Raw genomic sequence first — 13,178 nt, forward strand, 5'->3', positions numbered from 1 at the left:
AGGAACTTTAACAAATATCTAGACAATTCAGTATCAAGCATCATGATTTCTAGAAAACATGAGAAGAATTCCCATTAACATCAGGAATGTACCAAGACATCTACTAGCATTGCTCTTAATCAATATTACGCTAAAGGCACTAACAAATGTAAAAAGACAAATATAACAATATAATGATGAAAGTGACAAAATTGTCATTATTTGAAAACCATGGGCATGTTGGGTGGCTCAGAGGTTTAGCGCTGCCTTCAGTCCAGGGTGTGATCCTGGAGACCCAGGATAGAGTCCCACGTTGGGCTCCCTGCATGGAGCCTGCTTCTCCCTCTGCCTGTGTCTCTGCCACTCTCTCTGTGTCTCTCATGAATAAATAAATAAAACCTTAAAAAAAAAAGAAAAAAAGAAACCATAACCATCTTCACAGAAAATCGTGAGAGGGGGATCCCTGGGTGGCCCAGCAGCTTAGCCTGCCTTCAGCCCAGGGTGTAGTCCTGGAGTCCCGGGATCGAGTCCCACATCAGGCTCCCTACATGGAGCCTGTTTCTCCCTCCGCCTCTCTCACTCTCTTTGTCTCTCATGAATAAATAAATAAATTCTTTAAAAAAAAATCCTGAGAGATGCAACCAAAACTATATGAATATGAGAATCCAATGTGAAATTCAATAATGTTCTTATTTATAAGTAAATAAATTAGAAATAGTAATTTTTAAATTCTCATTCACAATATGAACAAAACGATAAAATATCCAGGGGAAAAAAATCTAACCAAAAATGTAGAAGACTATTGTGCAGAAAACTATAAAACTTTACTAAAGAAAATATTTAAAGATCTGAATAAATGAAGAAACACATCACATCCATGTATAAGGATACTCAGTATTGAGTTTAGTTCTTTGGATTTGGATTAGACATAAATTTTAGATAGCTTAATGAAAAAAAAAACAATTTAGATACTAAAGTTTATAGTAATAGGAAAAAGATATTTTCAGGCTCAAAAAAAAGGGAGACAGGGAAAATATCAACAATTCAACAACAAAAAATGTGCAAAGGATATGAACAGTCAATTCATAGAGAAGGAAAATTAGAAGGCCAACAACTTTAGAAAAAAGAGTCACAATCTGGAAGGTAGAGAAATGCAGATTTTTAAAAAACAACAAGATAATTTTATTTCCACCCAATAATATTTTTTTATGAAGATGGGAGGAAATAGAGACTTTTTCCTGATAGCAATTTGGCTGTATTTGGTAAAATAAAAAGTATGTACACATAGAAGATACCCAGAAGAAACTTTTTTTTAAGGTTTTTTTTTTTTTTTTTTTTTTTTTTTTTGACAGAGGGAAAGAGAGAGAGAGAGCACAAGCAGGCAGAGTGGCAGGCTGAGGGAGACGGAGAAGCACTCAATCCCAGGACCCTGGGGTCATGACCTGAGCTGAAGGCAGATGCCCCACTGACTGAGCCACCCAATCACCCCTGAAGAAATTCATACTTGTGTTCCAAGATACATGAAGACATTCACTACAGCATGGCTTTTAACAGTAAAAACAGGAAACAATCTAAGTATCCAGCAGTAGGGGACTAGACAATTAAAATGTGAACTATTAAAAAAAAAAAAAAAAAAAAAAAAAAAATAAAATGTGAACTATTCATGACATGGGCCTATGTAACAGCTAAAAAAAAATAAATTATACCTATTTCCAATCTATATTGAAGAGATTTCAAATAATGAGTAAGGAAAATTGCAAATGATAGATACAATAAGGTATCATACACATAAACTAAAATCACACAACATATACCATATTTAAGTAAGTAAAAGTATTTAAAAATTGTTTACACAGAAGATACATTAAACTCTTCATAGAGGAAGCATCAGCAGAATTAGAAAGCTGAATTGAACTGGGGTGTTGGTTTAGGTCCCTAAGGCTTAAACAGTAATGTTTTGGCTCTTTTAAGAAAAATCTAAAATATGATAAAAAAATTAACAATGTTTAATTCTATATCAGAGGAATAAAAGTATTGTTATACTATTCTTTGTATTTTCCTAAATTTTAAAAAATTCTTAAAGTATAAAAAAAATCTATTTCACTCCAGCCCCATTAAATAAATTTATGAATATTTTTACAATATAAAGTTGGATTAAGGACAGTAGTTTGTGTGTGCCCACATACCTTGATCCAGCTCTGGATATGAGGGCATACACACAATAAAAATGAGGGAAACAATGGTCAACTAATATTCGACAAAGGAGGAAAGACAATCCACTGGAAGAAAGACAGTCTCTTCAATAAATGGTGCTGGGAAAATTGGTCATCCACATGCAGAAGAATGAAACTAGACCACTCTCATGCACCATACACAAAGATAAACTCAAAATGGATGAAAGATTTAAATGTGAGACAAGACTCCATCAAAATCCTAGAGGAGAACACAGGCAACACCCTTTTTGAACTTGGCCACAGTAACTTCTTGCAAGATACATCCACGAAAACAAAAGAAACAAAAGCAAAAATGAACTATTGGGACTTCATCAAGATAAGAAGCTTTTGCACAGCAAAGGATACAGTCAACAAAACTCAAAGACAACCTACAGAATGGGAGAAGATATTTGCAAATAACATATCAGATAAAGGGCTAGTTTCCAAAATCTATAAAGAACTTCTTAAACTCAACACCAAAGAAACAAACAATCCAATCATGAAATGGGCAAAAGACATGAAGAGAAATCTCACAGAGGAAGACATAGACATGGCCAACATGCACATGAGAAAATGCTCTGCATCACTTGCCATCAGGGAAATACAAATCAAAACCACAATGAGATACCACCTCACACCAGTGAGAATGGGGAAAATTAATAAGGCAGGAAACAACAAATGTTGGAGAGGATGTGGAGAAAAGGGAACACTCTTACACTGTTGGTGGGAATGTGAACTGGTGCAGCCACTCTGGAAAACTGTGTGGAGGTTCCTCAAAGAATTAAAAATAGACCTGCCCTACGACCCAGCAATTGCACTGTTAGGGATTTACCCCGAAGATTCAGATGCAATGAAACGCCGGGGCACCTGCACCCCGATGTTTCTAGCAGCCATGTCCACAATAGCCAAACTGTGGAAGGAGCCTCGGTGCCCATCGAAAGATGAATGGATAAAGAAGATGTGGTTTATGTATACAATGGAATATTACTCAGCCATTAGAAACAACAAATACCCACCATTTGCTTCAACGTGGATGGAACTGGAGGGTATTATGCTGAGTGAAGTAAGTCAATCGGAGAAGGACAAACAGTGTATGTTCTCACTCATTTGGGGAATATGAATAATAGTGAAGGGGAATTTAAGGGAAGGGAGAAGAAATGTGTGGGAGATATCAGAAAGGGACACAGAACATAAAGACTTCTAACTCTGGGAAATGAACTAGGGGTGGTGGAAGGGGAGGAGGGCGGGGGGTGGGGGTGAATGGGTGACGGGCACGGAGGGGGACACTTGACGGGATGAGCACTGGGTGTTATTCTGTATGTTGGTAAATTGAACACCAATAAAAATTAATTTATAAAAAAAAAATGAGGGAAACAGTCTACAGCATGAGTCTAACCAAGACTAGTTTATACTTTCTTTGGTAGGCAATGGAAACTGCAGATGCTTGAGCAAGTTTTGATATGGTTAGAGCTGGACTTTTAGGAGTATTCATCTTTCAAACTTGTGTAAAGGAGACTGAAATGTCACGATGATTTGGGAGGCCATTCATGAGAAATAAGCAAGAAGCAATATACTAGTATTAATAAATGGTAAGTAGTAATAAACATGGGAAGAAAATGGTGAGTCTCATTTCTCTCTCTACCTCTTTCATTATTATAGCCAACCACCAGAGATACTTGAAAAAATGCTAACTACAAGATATAGAAATCTTTTTTTAAAAGATTTATTCATCTATTTGAAAGAGAGAGAGGACATGTACACAAGAGGGGGAGGAGCAGAGAGGGAGAGAGAGAGTCTCAAGCAGACTCCCTGTTGAGTGTGGAGCCCAATATAGGGCTTGATCCCATGACTCTGAGATCATGACCTGAACAGTCAGTTAACCAACTGAGCCACCCAGGACCCCTAGCAGATACACAGTCTTAATTCCTACTCCTCAATGGAAATATCCTCAATAATTCTGAAAGTTAAATAATTAACCTTTGTATGAAAATTATTCATAAATTTTGGTCATTCAGGTATTGATTTGACATTGCTATTTTATTAGACATTGCTACATTCATCTACCATGACCAAAATATGAGAATTTTTTTTTACCCATAGTAGCCACAAAATTAATATCTGTTGTTCTCAGATTGGGACATTTGTAACAAAAGTAATAAAAGTTTATTTACTGAACTACAACTTATTACATACCAAAAAGTAGTAGATGCTTTCACATTTTCCAATTTAGCCCTTACTTTAGCACTGTAACGTAGGCATTATATTTTATCCTCATTTAACTGATAGCAGAACTAAGGTTCAAAGATATGAAATAATCTGCCCAAGATCAGACTAAAGCTAAATGTTGATACTGAAGGTCTAATTACAAATCTATGCTCTTTCCACCCCTTAATCTCTTCCTAATCCTAATCTCTTCTGCTAAACAACATCATTTATTTATGTCACATAAACAAAATCTTGAATTCCAAGCGGCAGTGAATGTTGACAAGTTCCCATTTTCTTTATTCTTATAAATAATTCTTTTTATAAGGAATTATGTTATTTGAGTTTTTGTCTTTTTTTTAAAGATTTTATTTATTTGAGAGAGAGAGAGCTACAGAAAGTATGAGAGAGTGAGAAGCAGACTCCCCGCTGAGCAGGGAGCCTGACATGGGGCTGGATCCCAGGACCCTGAGATCATGACCTGAGCCAAAGGTAAACACTTAATTGAGCCACTCAGGCCTCCCTCTCCTAGAGTTTTAAAGAACACCTGCTTAACCTCTCCAAACTCAAGTTCTTGAAATAATATTAGTAATACTTTTTATATCACAGGATTGGTTTTATTATCTGAGATACTTTTAGTTACTGACCTAATTTGTTAATTGAGATTCAGTGAGATCAAACAAGCTTTTAGCAAAGTATCTGGCATATAGTTAGTGCTAAATAATTATCAGCCACTATTAACTTATTATATTTTATGAATATTTTATTACTGATAGGATTTAATCCTCTGATAAAGAACCCAAAGTCAAAAAAAAAAAAAAAAAAAAGAACCCAAAGTCCCTGTAACCTTCTACAGCACAGGAGGATTACATTCTTGGTGCTCAATATACAATCATAGAGCATTACAACCTCAATTTCAAAAGCATCTACAAAAACAGCCTCTCTCTTCATTAATTTAAAAATATAGGAATTATCTAACAACAGCTCAATTAAACACTGGAATCATAATATTTTAATTTTATAGCAAATAATTTTTTAGGTTAGCCTGACATCTAGTGGAATGATTGTAGTCATCTAAAAGATTTAAAATACATAACTTAAAAAAAAACTAATAACATTCCATTAAAGGCCAATATATGATGTAAATGTTTCAAATAAAAAAGGGAAATCAACTTGAGCATTGCCTTATTGTCAGGCACTGTACTAAATGCTATCATATATCTTCTCTCATTCATTTGTTCAAAATAAGTATTTAGTGCCTGCTACATGCTAGGCACTTATTATACAGAATTTTTTAAAAATTGATATGATCCTTGTCCTTTTGGAGTTCATAGACTAGTAAGCAATAAGCTATTAAACAAATTATTATACAAGCTATTAAAATTATAAAATGTGTTCAGAGTTTAAAGGACTTTAGAAGAGAATCCTTAACTTAGTAGGAAGTTCACAAAGGGCCTGAGGAAGTAATATGTAAGCCAACTTCTAATGTAGCAATGGGGATTTAATACAGAAGGAATAGCACGTGTCAAGGTCCTGAGGTAGTAAACGATTTGCTGCCAAATGTATTCAAAGAAGGGCAGTGTGTCTATAATTATGAGGAAAACACACAGTACCAGATCAGCTTAGAGAGGTCTATGGGGGCCAGATCAAGCAGGCTGTGAAAAAGTAGGCCTCATTAAGGATTCATGATTTATCATTTTATCATACATAATGGAAGCCATCTGAAGTATCTAAGCAGGGAGAGATATGTGATGAGTAATAGGTTTAAAAAAAAAAAAAAAACCTCTGGCAGGGCTACTTGGTGGCTCAGTCAGTTGAGTATAATAACCCTCTGCTCAGGTCACAATTTCAGGGTCCTAGGATCAAGACCTGCATCAGGCTCCCTGCTGACCTTCTGTCTCTCCCCCTGCCCTCCCTCCCTGACTTGTCCTCTCTCTCAAAAAAATAAAATAAATAAAATCTTAAAAAAAAAATAAAACCCACTCTGCCTCCTGTGGGGAGATAAAATGGAAGGAGATGAATGTGAATGTAGAAAGAACAATTAGAACCAACTGAGACTCTCTCTCTCTCTCTCTCTCTCTCTCTCTCTCTGTGCGTTTCTATGAATGAATAAATGAAATCTTTTTTTAAAAAAAGGTGGGGGCGGGCAGCCGTGGTAGCGCAGCGGTTTAGCACCGCCTTCAGCCCAGGGCGTGATCCTGCAGGCCCAGGAGGGAGTCCCATGTCGAGCTCCCTGCATGGAGCCTGCTTCTCCCTCTGCCTGTGTCTCTGCGCCCCTCCCTCCCTCCCTCCCTCTCCCTCTCTCTCTCTCTGAATGAATAAATAAAATCTTAAAAAAAAAAAACTGAGAGAGAATTTCAGTAGTCCAAATGATAGATGGTTTGGGCTCAGTCTATAGTGGTTGCTATCAAGATGTATTTTGAAAGTAGATTCAGATCCGAGTAATGAACTGGAAAATAGAAAGGAACTAGGGGTGAGGGACAAAAAAAAAAAAAAAACAACTGAAAATACTACGTATTTCCATCTTGACCAATTGAGGTGAGAAAGTAAAGAAATAACAGATTTGAGAGCAAGACCAAGCCTTTATTACCAAAGAATAACTCAGAAACATTTATTTATCTGCAAACAAAATTTTTCATATAGAGGGAGACCATCACTTGACTATTGTCAAGGAAAAACAAAGAACTGTACTTATGAGGGAAAAAAAATATGCAGATAGTTTAGGAAGACCAAGTTTTGCTTCCACATCTTGAAAGATAAACTAATTAACTAGCTGCAAACAGGTCAGTCGCTTGTGGAGATTGTCCGAGGATAACACAGAAAACAGTTTCAACTGTGTTAGATTTCCCCCAAACCCTGAGAATTTGCTGTGGAGCACACATGGCAGGCTGTCCAAGGATAATGTCTACTAAGGCCATTCCATTTACCTTAGATGAGCAAGCTGCATCACTTCCCTCATCAGTTCTCAACTCCCTTCTTTTGGTTAAAACTTACTCCAAAAGATGCAGGGATCCCTGGGTGGCGCAGTGGTGCCTGCCTTTGGCCCAGGGCGCGATCCTGGGTCTCGAGGATCGAGTCCCACATCAGGCTCCCGGTGCATGGACCCTGCCTCCCCCCCTCCCTCTCCCTCTGCCTGTGTCTTTCCCTCTCTTTCTCTCTCTGTGTGACTATCATAAATAAATAAAAACTTAAAAAAGGAAAAAAAAGATGCAAATTTCATAAAAAGGGTTTCAGTTCCCTTTTTTACTTAATATTATCAGATGTATGTCAACTCAAAATACTGGCTGTAAAACATTTAGATTTCCAGGGGATCCCTGGGTGGCTCAGCGGTTTAGTGCCTGCCTTCAGCCCAGGGCGTGATCCTGGAGTCCCAGGATCAAGTCCCACATCCAGCTCCCTGCATGGAGCCTGCTTCTCCCTGCCTCTCTCTGAGTCTCCTGTGAATAAATAAATAAAATCTTTTAAAAATAAATAAATACATACATACATACATACATACATAACATTTAGATTTCCAGATTTGATTCTATTGATCTTGCTGACTAGATAAGCAAGGAAAAAATCATGCAGAATCTATAGGACAGGTTACAGATTTTCTTCTTCATCCTGAGAATACTGAGAAACATTAAAGATTTGTAATCAAGGGAAAAACTTGATTAGAACCTGAATTTTTAAAAAATAGAAAATTTTATGATATTTATAAGACATTTGGAAAGTTGCTCACTATTTGCTAATATTAAGGAACTACAGTTAGTTTTATTTTAGGTACAATAATGATATTATGGTTATATTTTATCAAAAAAAGAGGAGTTATCTTTTTAAGATTTACATGTTGAAGTATTAATGGATGAAATGAAAATAAAAGAGGTAGTCATCTCTGTATAGATATATATGAATGGAGGCAATTATCTGTGGTATAAAGTGAGAAGAGTACAGGAATAAAGATGATGCCTTCAAGGAACTTCATCTATTAAAGGTCAGAGAGATGAGGATGAGTAAAGAAACTGAAGAATATCCACTTGAGAAGTAGAAGGAAAATCAGTAGAAGTAGAAGAAGAGAGATATGGAAAAAAGCAAGTAATGCACATAAAGTACTTAACACAGTGCCTGGAATATGGCAAATTCTCTCTAAATACTGCATTTATCATGATGGTGAATGAGAAGGAAGTGGTACAAAATACCAAGTAATGGTAAAAGAATAAGAGAGAGAAATCACTAGTGACCTTTAGAAGAGTAATTTTTGTTTGGTGGGTGGGGAGGAGCTACATTTAGAGTGGTTTCAGAGGTAAATAGGAGGTATAGACATGGAGACACAAATTGGAGATAATTATTTTAAGATGTTTGGCTCACATGGGAGGGAGATAAATAAGGCAGTGGTTAGAATAACATCGTGAGAGTAAATAGAGGCAGGTTTTGGTTTTGTGGCAATTTAGGAATTTAAAACTAGGAGAGACTTAAGCATGTTTGAATGCTGCTAGGGAACTTGTAGAAAGGGAGAGAACAAAAATAATAGGAAAGAAAAGGGATAAATATAGGAGTCTTAAAAAGGTGGGAGAGATAGGATTCAGAACAGAGAAAGGCCTGATCTTCAATGGACAGAAGGACAACTCCTCTATTATAACAGGAAAGAAGGAGAAAGGGTAGATGTAGGCAGCCTGTAAAGGATGTCTCCATTCTCCCTTCCCTAGGAAAATAATTCTCTGGACCACATTCCGTGGCCTTTTAGAATACAAAATTGTGGAATTTCCTGGTCTCATTTTCTGGTGCAATATTTTATATATTTTATAGTGTAGTTCATTCTCTTTCTTAAAACCTTCTCCTGCCTTTTTAAATATATTTGAAGTAGACCCAAAAAAAAAAGTCTTAAAAATAATGGGGTGCCTGGGTAGCTCAGTTGGTTAAGCAACTGACTTGATTTCAGCTCAAGTCATGATCTCAGAATCATGAGATGGAGCCCCATGTTGGGCTCTGAGCTGCTGAGCATAAGATTCTCTCTCCCTATTCCTCTGCCCCTCCTCTACTCATGCTCTTAAAAAACAAAAAAACACATAAATAAGAATATAATGAATGCCCATATATACTAGCTTAAGAAGTACAAACGAAATTCCAATTCTATTTTCTTCCTTTCTCCCACGGATAATCACTATTTTGATACATTTCTTACTCCTGTGCTTGTTTTAATACTTTTACCACTTACTACACTGTACATGTATCTTATGTACACAATGTATATGAATACATCTTCCAACAATGTAAAACATTGATGTAACTATTTTAATCTTTCAGTGACAGTCTGGGAGAGGTAAATTTTCTCAGCCTTTATCTGAAAGGTGCCATTATTTGGCACTCTAAGGTGATGGTTTTTTCTTTGCTGCACTACAATTTCACTGCAACATGTCTAAGGTGTACTTCTTATTTATTCAGCTTGATGCTCCTGATTATTGACTTTGAGACATTATTTCAACGACTCTGGGAAATTATCAACAATTATTTCATCAAACTTGTCTCTCTCCTTTTTATCTTGCTTTCTGGAAATTTTGCTGGATAGTAACTTTCTCACTCTTTCCTCAGTTTTCTTTTTTCTTTTTTTTTTTTTTTAGATATTTTATTTGAGAAATAGAGAAATAGAGAAAGCATGAGTGGAGGGGAGGAACACAGGGAGAGGGACAAGCAGATTCCCTGCTGAGCAGGAAGTCTAACCATGGGGCTCTATCGCAGGCCTGACCTGAGCCGAAGGAAGAGACTTAACCGACTGAGCCACCCAGGCACCCCTCACCTCAGTTTTCTTAATTCATACTTTTCATTCCCTATTTCTCCATGCTACCTTCTGTATAATTTCCTAAGAACTCTCTTCCATCTATTAATATCTCTTTTTCTGTATCTAATAAGCTATCAGTCCATAAAATGTTTATTTTAAATGTATTTTAAATTTCTGGATGTTTTATTTTTTTAATGGCATTTTCACACACTCTTATTTTCTTTAGGTTTTAATCCTCCTTTCCTTCTCATTCTGTACATCTCCAGATGGAAACCTTATCTATCACATCTATGTAAATGACTCTAGAGTCTGCATCTTTAACCCAGTCTTCTTTCCCATGCTGTCAGGTTTACCTGACTACCTCATGTATAGTGGAGTCCCTTCTATGATGTCCCATAGCACTTCTCTCTTCTACTCAATTAATACTTGGCAATACACAGCCTCACAGTGTAGGTTTTCTTTGCATGTGAATAAAACCAGATTATTTGCCCCCAGAGCACGAGGATCATATTTTGTACTTCTTAGCAAGATTTCTGAATATCTATAACTCCACTGACCACTTAAATGCCTTCAAAGCTAAGCTTTCTTAGATTTGACCTTCAGCATGTTATGTGTGCCTGTTCTTTGACAGAAGGGACTATCTTTCACTGTTGGTATCCACCAAATATATCATAGGGGTTGCTCATAATAGGCATCTGCTAGTTGATCTGATTGGTGAGCAACAGGTTAAGTGGGTCCTTTTGAAATTTTTCTCGAAAGCTTAAGAATTTAAACTTATACCGCTCTGATGACTGGGTCTCCAATATCTCCATACCTCTCTTACTTCCATACTTCAAAGCATCAGTTAATAACTGATATGTACCTTTCAGGATAGAAAGCTTATTGCTAGTGTGAGTTGCATTAATTTAATGTTATTTTAAATATTAAATGTTATTTAATAAAATATTGTTATTTTACTCTTCCTTGTTTATCTTCATTCCAAGTCACAAAGTAGTATCACTAACTGAAGTACAAAATAAAATTAAAATCAGGCCTTATTTTATAGTGGAATAAGTATTTAGTCCTCTTAGTGAAAACATGGGCATAAAGGGCAAGATATTTCTACAAATGCTTTGAAAGAGAGTAATGCGGCCAATAACACTTTTATTCAGGATTAAATGATGTGATGAGCTAAATTATTCCAAGATCCTAAGCATAATAGGAAAGAAATTATGTCATTTTGAGGTGAGGGAATGTTTTGGCTTGTTGGCTAATAATATATGGCTGATATCGAAGTCATGTGAATTGCATCAAAATTTTTCATTTGAAACATAATGCAGATTTAATTATTATATTAATTCTTAAACATGAAATACCAGACATAATTAATTAGATTCCTTGTTCTCACATAATAAATTTTTCAAAAGAAACTGGAATTCTGTTTATTTTCCCCTTCCTCACTCTTTTATACAATGAATGCATTTCTGTTGTAAAATCCTAGAGTAGTTATTAAGTATATATGATTTTTTAAAAATATTTATTCACTCATGAGAGAGAGAGAGAGAGAGAGAGAGAGAGAGAGAAAGAGAAGCAGAGACACAGGCAGAGGGAGAAGCAGGCTCCACGCAGTGAGCCTGACGTGGGACTCGACCCCAGGTCTCCAGGATCATATCCTGGGCTGAAGGCAGCGCTAAACCACTGAGCCACCCAGGCTGCCCAAGTATATATGATTAAATGTGAAATTTCCCCCTTTATCCTCCGAGGCCCTTCCCACTCTTTGTCTCTTTCTCTATGTGTATCATTGTGTACCTATGTAGGTGTATGAATAAATAAATGGAATCACACTGTAGGTATGTTATATGACTTGCTTTTCCCCCTTAAGAACATAGCTTAGGGATTTTTTTCCATAAATGGGTGATGAGTATTAAGGAGGGCATTTATTACAATGAGCACTGGGTGGTATATGTAAATGATGAATCACTAAATTCTACTCCTGAAATCAATATTACATTTTATGTTAACTAACTAGAATTTAAACAAAAATTTAGGGAAAAAAGCAATATTGCAAGACAATATTTGTTTGCTTATCTTTGCATAAACATGACTTTGAATAGATTCCTATAAATAGAATTTCTGAGTCAAAGAGCTTATACGTTGTAAATTTTGACAAATATGTAAATTACCATTTCAAATATCTTGATCATATACTTCCTCCAACAGTGTATGAGAGCACTTGCTTTCCTACATCCTCCAATAACACTGGACATTAATGCTGACCCTCTGTTTAACTCCTGACTGAAAAATATAAATAATAAAAGCTATGTAAGGTTGTAGGATGACAAAGGAAAAATTTAAAAATGTGTGCTCCCATTAGCTCACCTTTAATATAATAATTTAACAGATAACGTCTAAGGTTGAAACAGATAGTTTTTTAAGAAGGGAAAAAAAAACTCATACAAAATTACTCTAATGACTCCAAGAGGGATCTTGTAGTATCTAATCTCTCTCATATAGAAGAAATACATGAGGTTTAGCTATTCACTTTTTAAAGATTTTATTTGAGAGAGAGAGAGAGAGAGAGTGCATAAGTGGGTTGGGGAAGGGCAGAAAAAGAGGGAGAAGCAGGCTCTCTGCTCAGCAAGGCTCCATCACAGGACCCAGGAATCATGACCTGAGCTGAAGGCAAATGCTTACCGCTGAGCCACCCAGGTGCCCCTGCTGTTTGAATATTTCTAATGAGTAGGAACTGTTTATTAAATCAATAAAACTGCTACTCTAAAATCCAAAAAATAAAAATAGAAAGTGTTATAAGTACATACACAGACTGAAAATCCAAGCAGTAAAGAAAGATACAAATGAAAAGTGAAAAGCTCAAACCATTCTCACTCCTTACCACTGTACCTTTTCCCAAAAGATAATCAGTGTAGTTTATTTATATTGTTTTTTTAAGCTATGCATATACAATGTACTTATATAAGTACACACATTCCTTTTTTATTTACACAGAGGACTCAAAAATTGTTCTGCACCTTGCTTCTTTTAAAAAA

The 13,178-nt window shown here is 36.0% G+C and overlaps 1 long non-coding RNA gene across 1 annotated transcript in view; it reads right to left on the reverse strand.

Annotated features, from left to right (window-relative positions):
* LOC129519291 (uncharacterized) overlaps positions 1–13,178 on the reverse strand; it is a 41,033-nt gene continuing 27,855 nt past the window's right edge. The window contains exon 3 of the long non-coding RNA XR_008666390.1: positions 1–378. This is a non-coding gene — a long non-coding RNA (uncharacterized LOC129519291). The remainder of the gene's footprint in view (positions 379–13,178) is intronic.

The sequence above is a fragment of the Nyctereutes procyonoides genome, unplaced genomic scaffold (assembly GCF_905146905.1).
Source record: "Nyctereutes procyonoides isolate TBG_1078 unplaced genomic scaffold, NYPRO_anot_genome, whole genome shotgun sequence".
NCBI lineage: Eukaryota > Metazoa > Chordata > Mammalia > Carnivora > Canidae > Nyctereutes > Nyctereutes procyonoides.